This window comes from Geotrypetes seraphini, chromosome 12 (genome assembly GCF_902459505.1).
Source record: "Geotrypetes seraphini chromosome 12, aGeoSer1.1, whole genome shotgun sequence".
Classification (NCBI taxonomy): domain Eukaryota; kingdom Metazoa; phylum Chordata; class Amphibia; order Gymnophiona; family Dermophiidae; genus Geotrypetes; species Geotrypetes seraphini.
The window spans coordinates 54,534,799-54,546,288 of record NC_047095.1 but is presented as its reverse complement, the minus strand read 5'-3'; positions in this window follow the sequence as shown (position 1 = coordinate 54,546,288).

Sequence of the window (11,490 nt, the reverse complement as noted above, 5' to 3'; positions counted from 1 at the left end):
CTTGGGGTTATGTAGCAGAGTATGCATGTTAGTGTTCCTTTGAGTGATGTGCTTGAAGGTTCACAGGCTAGTAAATCCATGAATGGGTTGGTTGTTTTGTCTTGTATTTTTAGGTTTATGATGTTTCTGGCTATGATGGCAATTCCTCCTCCTCTTTTATTTTCTCTGCAGACCATTGTTAACTTGTGGCTCTTTGGGCAAACTTCAGTTATTCTGGGGTCCAAGTCAGAGGTAAGCCAGGTCTCTGTGAGGAAAGGCAGTCTAGGTTATCTTTTTCTATCCAGTTTTTTATGCATTCTGTTTTGGGGTTTATGGCTCTGATATTCACATATGCACATTTGAGAGTGGTGTAGTCTGTTGGTGTGTTGTGAGTTGTTTTCGGGTATATGAGTGATCTTTGGTGGGGTTGTATTTTGGTCTTGTATGGGTTTGTCGGTTTTCTTCTTGTTGATTGTGGAGCAGGTTGGTATGTGTAAGTCTGATGGTTTGAGTTTCTGTCTATTGTGAGATGCCAGGTTGGTTGGGTAATTACCTTGGAATTTGCGATAGTTGGTATTGGAAAGATGTTGTTTGCAGTTGCTTTCCAATTGATTAGGAGCAGGGTTATTAGTAGGATTGCTTGTGGGTATATTGGTGGTATGGTGCTAAGTGTGGCGACCATTGTATTGGTGGGTAGACTTGGAGTGCCCTCCTGCGCCTCGATGGAAGAGGGTTTCAGGGTACGGAGAAGGCTCAGCGACTAGCAGCGGTGGGGAGGGGCGGAGTTCTCTCCCACTCCCGAGTCCTGTCTCGGTCTGTCGATGGAATGGGGTTGCAGGGTCAGGAGAAGGCAGGAAGTGTTTAAACTTGAGTTGCTGGGCCTTCCACCTGGCTCAGTGACTAGCAGTGGTGGGGAGGGGCGGAGTGCTCTCCCATGCCCGAGTCCCGTTTTGGTCAGTTGATGGGAGAAGGTGGCTGTGTCTGGAGAGGTAAGAAGGATCAAAATTGAGTCTCTGAGCCTTCCAACTGGCTCAGCAACTAGCGGTGGTGGGGAGTCCCATCTCAGTCCATTGATGGAAGAGGGTTGCAGGGTCAGGAGATGCAGGAGGTTCAAAATTGAAATTAGATAAAGTAAATTAAAATTGAAATTAAATGAAGTAGAATTGAAATTAAATAAAGTAAATTAAATGAAGTAAATTAAAGTAAAAATACGAGATGGAGGTGGTAGAAAAAAAAAATTCTGGATACAGGTGATAGAAAAAAGAAAAAAATTGAGGTGCAGGTGATAGAAAAAATAAATAAATAAATAGGTAAATGAAATAAAGTAAGATAAAGTACAAATTCGAGTTTGGTCAGGTAGATGGATCCTGCAGCTTCGATTGGGCCTTCAGTGGGCTTCGTTCCCTAGGTGATGGGCAGGGGCCGCTGCCTAAATCCTCTCCCTCTCTTCCGCGATGGCTTTTCAGTGGAGATCGGTGCTGCTGAAGGTGGCAGTGGCCTCCACGGCGCTTCCGGTTCGGCTCTCTGTCGTGGCGCCTGGGTGCACGGTCGTTCCTCTCAGCCTCAGTCCAGGTTCCTCTGCTCCACGACTGCTCCCGGTTGGAGAGTGATGCTGTTGTGGGCGGTGGCGGCAGCGTTCGGGTGGAGAGTGACGCTGTCGCAAGCAGCGGTGGTCTCCGTGGCATCCTGGCCTTGGTTCTCTGTCGCGCCCCGGTTCTGACTCTTTGCAGTTTTCTGCAGCGGCGTGTGAACAAATGGTTGCCGATCAGGCCCAGTGGGTGGATAGTCGGATAGACGTTAAAGAAGGCTTTGCCGGTAAGCACGAAAGAAAAGATTAGAGGCGGTTAAGTGAACACTTAAATGAAATAAAAATAAAAGCGAGTAGCGCGACTTGCTCATGCGTCCATCCTCAACGCCATTGCAATCTGTGCCGAGTCTTTGCTTTATATTGACTTTTTTTAAAATGGAGTTAACCATTAATTCAAGGCTACATTTTGTGGAAGCTTTCCTTCCCCCCACTTCCTAATTCACTAACAATGGCTAGAAGAGGGCCGGATGCATAGAGCTCCGGCAACCCGGTGGAAAACACTGGGTTGGGAGCAATTTTCATGTGCCGGGCGATGTCTATTCATGATTGTCCTTTTCTTTTGATGTTTTACTGTAAACCGCCTAGAAGTCGCAAGATAGCTGGCGGACATACTGTTTGCTTTTTTGTGTGTTTTTTTAGATTTCATAAGCACACCCCTGAGGAAGGCTTTCATAGCCGAAACACGGAAAGTGTTGGGGTCCAGTACAAAAAGGATAAAAGACTCTCCGATAGGTTTGCATTGTTATTTTTTTGGTAGATGTTTTACCCATTTATATGCTTTTATTATTTAATTTCTTTTTAGCTATATTTATAAAGCAAAATATTAGTCCTACTAATAATAGCAGGACTTTCAAAAATTAAATGAAACTCATTAATGGTCCTTTCGAGGAGCCCAGAACGGGTTACAAGAGTACATTCATAGTATGGTTAGGACAACCTTTAGTGAGAAATACAGACTTTACAGCATTTACAGTATAGACAACTGGGGTTTAGATTACATTATAGACATAACATGCAGACTTAGCGGACATAGGGTAGATTAAATTGCAGTATATTCAATGTACATATCAAACGGAGGTAAAACAGCTTTCTTAGCAAGTAGGTGCATGTTTGTTGTCGGAGAATGTAGTTGTAATTCAGGTCATATTTGCGGTTGCATGCGAGTATTAGGTCATGTCTTTTGAGATCCATCCGCCAGGAGTGAAGACGTGGATCTTCAAAGAGCTGGGTTTGTAGAGGAAGGTTTTCACGTCTTTTCTGAAGTTCCAAAGACTGTCTAGTGATCTAATACAGTGGTTCATAACCCTGTCCTGGAGGACCACCAGGCCAATCGGGTTTTCAGGCTAGCCCTAATGAATATGCATGGAGCAGATTTGCAAGCCTGTCACTTCCATTATATGCAAATCTCTCTCATGCATATTCATTAGGGCTAGCCTGAAAACCCGATTGGCCTGGTGGTCCTCCAGGACAGGGTTGGGAAACACTGATCTCATAGATGGGGGGGATGATGTGCCACATTCTGGGTATGTAGTGAGAATATGAGCATCTGCAGGCTGTCTCAGACGTGAGTGAGCGGGCAGGTGGCAGGACCAGCTGTTTTTCTGTTTGAGATCTCAGTGGTCGGTTGGGGACATAAATTTGAAGTTTTGATGCTATGCAGTTTGGTGTCATTTTGTGGAAAGTCTTGAAGGCCAACTCCAAGGCTTTAAATTGTCCTTGTGGCTGACATACTGTGTCCTTTCCCCACTCTCTTATGCATCTCACTTTGTACAGAGGGCATACATTGCTCCCAAAATGACATCTCCAAAACCAAAATGTCCGTACTCGACATTAGAAATGACACGGAACGAATATCTGCCCATCCCTAGTATAAACATAGTTATGCTAGTGGGCACCTACATTCCTTTATAGAATAAAAATCAGATGCCAGTATGATGGAGTTACCCTTCAATGTGCTTACAAGCATCATCTGTTTCTTCCGAATTTCTTGTGCAATGTATGGATTTTTTTCCTTTGCTGCTTCACAGTTTAATAATGTCTGCAGTCATGGTTTATGGAAATCATTAGAGAACAAAATGAGCAAAGGAAAAAAAAAACATAGTTCTCAGAGGATTAAAACTGCGGGTTGGTTATAATTTCATAAGGAGGCAATTTAACGACAGCTTTAAGACAGCTTTAAGTAACTGCCATAAGAATTATGAATTCATTTTGGAAGGAGGCGAAATTAGTGAATAATCCATAGAAGAAGAGTAAGTAGATTCTACAGAAAGTAACCACTAGAACCTCTGGAATTTTATGCCTGGGTTGGGAGAGAATTTCTAAATGTACATTTAACATTTGTTCTCATAGAGCTGGCAAAATACTGAAGAACATTGGCATGCATTGCGGCTTCCTTCAGTTTCAGATCAGAAGTAAATGTGCTAAATTGCAATGACTTCAACTATCAGTCTTGGAGAACAATCATCTTATTGATAGTTAAATGTCACATCTAAATATGAAGAACACTGGACATTTTTCTGTCTAAACGTTTAACACCATGTGTTCTGAATCACTACCCGGCAACCGCCTTTAAGAGTTCAACGTCACCCTTTGAGCTCATCATTTGATAACTCAAGTTGGAGCCAAGACTATTTTAGAACGACCAAAGAACCGATGAATCCTTCAGTTCTCTTGACACGGGGTACGTTTGTTCTGCTGGATCACCAAAATGGAATTCCTGTACTAAAGAGGCAATTTTAAATGTGGAACAAGAAAACTGTAGATACCAATGAGACGATGACTTTCACAGAACATGAACCTTGTTGTTCAAGAGTTCTCTGGAATGAAAGCCATCATTATTTAGAGTTGACTTTTGGTGCAAAGAAGGTCATAGTAGGAAAGAATATGACCCTTCCCCCCTCCCCCCGCCCGCCTCTGTTTGTCTCCAAATAAGGCATGGAAGAACTATCTACTAACACAGTTTCCTAAGTTTCAATGAGGTTGTATCTTGAACAAGGCTATTATTCCTGATGCATTACATAAGCAAGAGTGTCCACAGGATGGCTTGGTAATGCGAATTAATTATGCGAACAGTCGCATAATGTAAGCCCAAGGCCAGAGTCATTAGCAAGGAGAGCCAATGCCTGATAATGGTTTTTGTCAGGGGTATTATTGTTTTTAGGACACCCTAAAAATATTGGTTTGAGGTTTAAATTTATTTTTTTTTAATTGCCTCTTATGCTCTTAGTTAATGTCCTCTGTGGCTGGAGTGAAACTATGGAATAGGTTGATTGGAACGTTAAGGATGACAACTAACTTATAGCAATTTAAAAAGTTCTTGAAAACCTCGTTATTTGGTTTGGTTTATTTATTTATATCCCGCCCTTATCCAGGGAGAGTTACAAACTACGTACAAAATTACATCTAAAAATACAAAACCGGCAAAATACCAGACAAACAAACATCGGTGACCAGCACCTTCCTATCAGCAATCTGTGGCGCAGTGGTTACAGCTACAGCCTCAGCACCCTGAGGTCGCCCACGCTGCTCCTTGTGACCCTGGGTAAGCCACTTAATCCTCCCATTGCTCCAGGCACATTAGATAGATTGTGAGCCCACTGGGACAGATGGAGAAAAATGCTTGAGTACCTGAATAAATGCATGTAAACCGTTTTGAGCTTCCCTGGGAGAACGGTATAGAAAATTGAATAAATAAATTCATTGAATCTCATGCCCTGTATTTGTTGAAACGTTTTCTTGAAAAGAGGTTGGTTCAATGTATGTTAAGGTATTTTTGGAAAATATTTTCTTGTAGTGATGTGTCATGGGCGGAGAATGGGTGAGAAAGCGTTAACAAGCCAGTACGTTCGGATTACCACATTCTAACCGGCTAACGCAGAGTTAACCCTTTCAGGACCATAAGGATCGTAGGCCAATTTTTGTGGTTTTGACGACATTTTTATGGTAAAAAGGGCTTGCAGATGCCAAAAAATTGATTTTTTTTGTGAAATATCATTATTTTTATTTAAAAAAATCAAACTTCTGGCTTATGGACAGTGTGGCAAGTGAATCTTCTCGTCAATCTAGCAACGACGCTAATGAATGAATGTCGGAACCAGTTTGTTTGCATAAAGGCAGTATCATATGGAATCCGTACATATCAAATTTAGAACTGTAGACTATCCCAATCAAAATTTATAGGATTTTAAAGTTATGGGACAAATATGTCCCTTGGTCCTGAAAGGGTTAAGGCAGGAGCACTATAAACTATTCTATAGGTTTATCAAGTTTTTATTATTTCTTGATATCACACAAATCGCCGAGTAACTAAGCAGCTTACAATAAAATTAACACCATTTAACAAAGTATACAACAAGGCTTTCAATTTTAAAAAGTTAGCGTTATGGAAAAGTCCTGCGTTAAGATGTGCTAAGCCCAGATTCTAACGCACCAAAGTAAAAGGGTCCCTAAGTTCAACATTTGAAAAGGTTGAATCTTATAAACTAGGAAACCTTATTTAAACCAGATGTTGGCCAATGGTATTTGAAAACTGGAGTCGAATTTTCTTTGTTTCTTAAACCAACAACTGAGACACCCTTAATGTTTCATGCACATCTGGCTGCCGCTGACCCCTGGAATCCAAAATTTCATACTTCACTGCTACAGGCGAACATGCCTAGGTTATTCTTGCTGTGTTTATGAAAGATCTGGTCTCTTCGAGACTGGCATGTCTCCCGATGAGGTGCCGATTAGGAAAATACACAGGGGCTGATCCATCAAGTCTCTCTTTTTGAAAATAATTACAGAATTGGTCTAGGAACATGAGAAGAAGAAAAGAAAAAAAACAAACAAACCTGGGACAAAGCGATCTAGTTAATACTGAAGACTGACTGTGTTGTCTGTCAAACAAGAATATACATGTCAGATGAGACGAGACGTGTAGACAGTGTCATCGAACCTCAGCAGTTTTTGGATTATGACTCAGGTTCATGAAGAAAGGAAGCAAATCCCAGAGATAGTCAGCAGTTTGCTTCCCTAATTCATGCAACAAATCTGCCTAGAGAGTTGTTGGAGCATTTTTTTTTCTGGATGACCTGCAGGAAAAACCTTCATTGTTTTCCACAGGTCCATCATCTGCGGAGTACGTGGTCACTAAGAGACATCAATCAGGTTGCTGAATTTTACATTACAGAACCAAGTAACAGACTCTACTGGAGGCCTAATTCTAACAGGAAAATATCTACTGTCCATCAGCACTCATTCGGTACTTGGAAGCTGTAAGGAAATAGGGGTGCGGATGTCAATTGTTTTTTTTAGGATTTTTCTTATCTGAATTTTATTTCATTATTTTTTTTAATTATTATTATTTCATTAAACCGCCCCTTTAACAAAGCCATGCAAGGCTTTTTTTTATCGCTAGTCGTGGTGGTGTTAGCTCTAACGCCCATAGGAATTCTATGAGCATTGAAGCTAATACTGCCACAGCCGGTGATTTTTTAAAAACCTTAACGCAGCTTCATAAAAGGAGGGGGGAAGGTAAATTTTCATTTTTAGTGTGCATAATTTGCAAATAATGCAGATGCTAAAAACATAAACTGTTTAATGATTTTTTTTTTCCTGTTTATTTTTATTTGAAACAAAACAAGTCTGTTTTGTACTTTTCATTTTATTTCAAAATAAATGTGCCTCCCTGTGAGAAAAAATAAACCAGGAAATTACTCATAATGGAGTCATTTTGTCTGGAGAGCTGCAGTATTGTGACGTCAGATAAGAGTTGGTGAATCCAGTCAAGAATGGGCTCATTTTTTTTTTTGTCACGGTTTGGATGGAAGATTGGAACTTAAACCCTCCTTTACACAGCTGTGCTAGCATTTTTAGCGCCAGCTGCCGCGGAAACAACTCCGATGCTCATAGAATTCCTGGCACTGAAAACGCTAGTGCGGCTTTGTAAAGGAGGGGTTTAGAGAGGATAGTTATTAATGCATTTTTTCACCACAGCAAATTTATCATGCCTGAGTATCACAAGTTAGTGACTGGCGTGGTAAATTTAATTTTGCCTTGCTGCGGCTGGGCACATCACACATTCATGGTCTCAACAATGTAAAGCACAAAAAAGAAGCAGAAGGGTCCTTCAAGTTCCGAGCAATCAAAAATCTATTTATTAAAGGACCCAACTCGGTCCGTGTTTCAGCGTGTCCACCTGCATCAGGAGTCAGTCAATGCAATCCGCACAAGATTAGCTAAACAAGTAACACCCTTGTTTGCTTTCCAGTGCGCCACAGCCTCAAGGAAAGCAAACAAAATGTTGGGTATCATTAAAAAGGGTATCACGACCAGGACGAAGGAAGTCATCCTGCCACTGTATCGTGCAATGGTGCGCCCGCATCTGGAATACTGTGTCCAGTGCTGGTCGCCGTACCTCAAGAAGGACATGGCAGTGCTTGAGGGAGTCCAGAGAAGAGCAACTAAGCTGATTAAGGGTATGGAAAATCTCTCATATACTGACAGATTGAAACAGCTAGGGCTGTTCTCCCTGGAGAAGCGGAGACTTAGAGGAGATTGATAGAAACCTTCAAGATCCTGAAAGGCATAGAAAAAGTAGACAGGGACAGATTTTTCAAATGATGGGGAACCACAAGTACAAGGGGGCACTCGGAGAAATTGAAAGGGGACAGGTTTAGAACAAACGCTAGGAAGTTCTTTTTCACCCAGAGGGTGGTGGATACATGGAACGCGCTTCCGGAAGCTGTGGTAAGCAGGAGCACGTTACAGGGCTTCAAAGAAGGTTTGGACAGGTTCCTAGAGGACAAAGAGATTGAGGGGTATAGATAGGAGTAGAGGTAGGTTATAGGGATAGGAGTAGAGGTAGGTTATAGAAATAGTCAGGGACCACTGCTCAGGCAATGGCCCTGATGGGCCGCCACGGGAGCGGACCACTGGGCGAGATGGACCTCTGGTCTGCCTCAGCGGAGGCAACTTCTTATGTTCTTATGTTCTTAATACTGATGCGCTCAACAAGCAGTATCCTTGGCACGGTGAAAATGAAAAGTGCGCACATGCGCACTAACTACTGAGTGGCTGATCTTGTGTGGATTGCATTGAATGATCCCTGACGCAGGTGGACACTCCCAAAACATGGACCATGTTCTTGGAACTTGAAGGCCCCTTGTGATTTTTTGTGTTTCTTGTTTGGTCTTGACTTTGACCTCTCCATTTTGATTGCCTCAACAATGTAAAGACAGTGGGCCCACTATGTTTTAAAAAGTTAGTGCAGGTTCTAAACGCCCCCCTCCCTCATATTCTTTGATAAAAGCCCTCCTATCATTTGCTACCTCTGATCAGAGCCCCTCCACCCTCCTGAAAGCCCCTTCTTAGAAAGCCTCCTTCCTCCAAAATCCCTAGCATCCACTGGGGCTCTCCCTGGTAGCTAGTTGAGGGCAGTAGATGCAAGAGTGATTCCACCCTGTTCACCCATGTATTGTCAGTATCTAGGTTCAAAATGGTGGCCAAATGCCCCTAGTGGTAGTTTTCCAGTTCTACTGCTAGAGTCAAGCTGCAAAAAAGTGGCCCAATGCTCTAAAATCAACTAAACTGAATCAGTCCTGGTGATTCTTCACACCAAGCAAGGTGTTTGTTTGTTTTTTTTTTTGGGGGGGGAGCCTTAAGTGGTGAAAAGGGAGAAACTGAAGACACAATACAAGTACAGTAATTTGATAAATAACTTTTTGAAGTTTCTTCTCGTGCAAAGTACAACTAGGCATGAAATAGATTTTGTTTTCTATTTTGTTAAAACACCCTAGACTAGAGCTTTACCACAGCTGGGAATCCTGTCTTTGCAAATATTTAAACTTTTTTTGTTTCCACTTTGGGTACTTATTCCACATGTCAAGCTCATCACAGTTGAGTTCAAACCACTTCATGAATCAGTTTAAGCATATTTAGTAAAAATGAGAAACAGTTTGCAAGCGCCTTTTGAGATAACATTTAGCCAGACAAACCTCTCGCCTTTCACATTGACGTGAGTGCATATTTGCCTAGTTCTCTGTTTATGTGAAGCTCTCCAAGATTAACTAGTGTTTGTCTACCTCTGCAATTGAAAGCAAAGAACATTTAGATTAACTATTCAGAACAAGGGTTGGGAGTGGATGAGAGCAGAAGAGATGTTTGGAGGAGGCAGAAGATGCTGCAACCTTGAATTAATCATTAATCACAATTTTTTTTAAATTGTGATTAATCACAGAGTTAACTGCACTTTATTTGTAGCCCTATTACTGACATACATGCATTGGCTATACTTTTACTCATTTTTATGTGTTACTGCTCAAAGATTTCCCTCCTTTACCCAAAAGCATGAATTTATATTACAGTATTTACCAACCAAGCACAATATTGTAACGCTTTCCAGCCTCGTAATGGCTCTATCATGTCATCTCTCTCCTTTTCGCTAGTGCATTGGCTCCCAACCCTGTCCTGGAGGACCACCAGCCAGTCAGGTTCTCAGGATAGACCTAATGAATATGCATGGAGTAGATTTGCATGCCTTTCACCTAGAGCAACTAGAGGTATGGGGGAAGGAAAGGGGGCACGCGTGTGGCAAGGGGAGGAGTGCGAAGAGGCGGAGGCAGAAAGGAGGAGGGGTACAGGTACCCCCACCAACATGGCACCCAGGGCAGACCTCCCCCCCTCCCTTGCTACGCCACTGAACAGGGATCCTTGGAGGGATTTAGACATGATTTTGTGCTCAGACAAGTGAACTTGTTTCTGTGTTTTCACGCCTATGAGTTTTGGAGCTCCTACTTGTCCACATTCAATTTAAAGAGGTATTTCCTTGACTATCATTCTCAGCTAGAATTTTAAGTATGAAGTTTTATTGTGACTGATGGTTGAATAAATCCATCCTGGATAGTTTTCATAATGTATTTATTTATTCTATTTTCTATACCATTCTCCCAGAGGAGCTCTGAACATTTTACATTTTTCCCTGTCTGTCTTTGCGGGCTCACAGTCTATTTAATGTACCTGGGGCAGTGGAGGATTAAGGCCCAAATTCTGTAACCAGCGCCTAATGTTAGGCCCCTGTTTTGGAGTGCCCAACTAGATAGATTAACAATCTCAATTAAGCTTTTTAAATCAGGGAGAATGAATTACAACTTAATTTGAGACAGTGGGATGTTGCCCGTACTTTAAGAGCGACACCTGGGGTGACATCTTGTTCATGGTTAAGAGAAACATATTATAGGGTTACATTACGTGCCTATTACACACGAACGCAATTGTTTTATAGTGGAGGTCTTCCTACTCCTTTGTGTCATAAATGTGGGAAGGAAAGTCATACATTAGGTCATGCATTTTGGTTTTGTCCCATAATTCAGCACTTCTGGAAGCGAATAATAAATGATATGTCAAAAATAATTGGTAGATCATTGCGCTGTTCTCCTTCTTTCTTTATTTTGGATTTGCCAGAAGCTCTTGCCCATTTACCAAAAGGAAATAGGGTGTTGTGTAGAAAAATGAGTCTCTTGGCTAGCAAATGTATATTACAATATTGGACGATCCCTGATCCTCCGAGGTTTTGGCATTGGCGGAACCAATTACATCAGTTGGCCATTTGGGAAGCTAGAGATGCAGGAATGGTAAGAAAACGAAAGATGTTATTTATACAAATTTGGGACTCATATTTGCAAGATTTGCATCCTAAGGGTCGTAATGCGATTTTAAGTTGGATTTCTTAATTGGGCTTTTATTAAGTTTCAAGTTTCAAGTTTCAAGTTTATTAGGATTTTATATACCGCCTATCAAGGTTATCTAAGCGGTTTTTACAATCAGGTACTCAAGCATTTTCCCTCTCTGTCCCGGTGGGCTCACAATCTATCTAACGTACCTGGGGCTATGGAGGACTGAGTGACCTGCCCAGGGTCACAAGGAGCAGCGCAGGGTTTGAACCC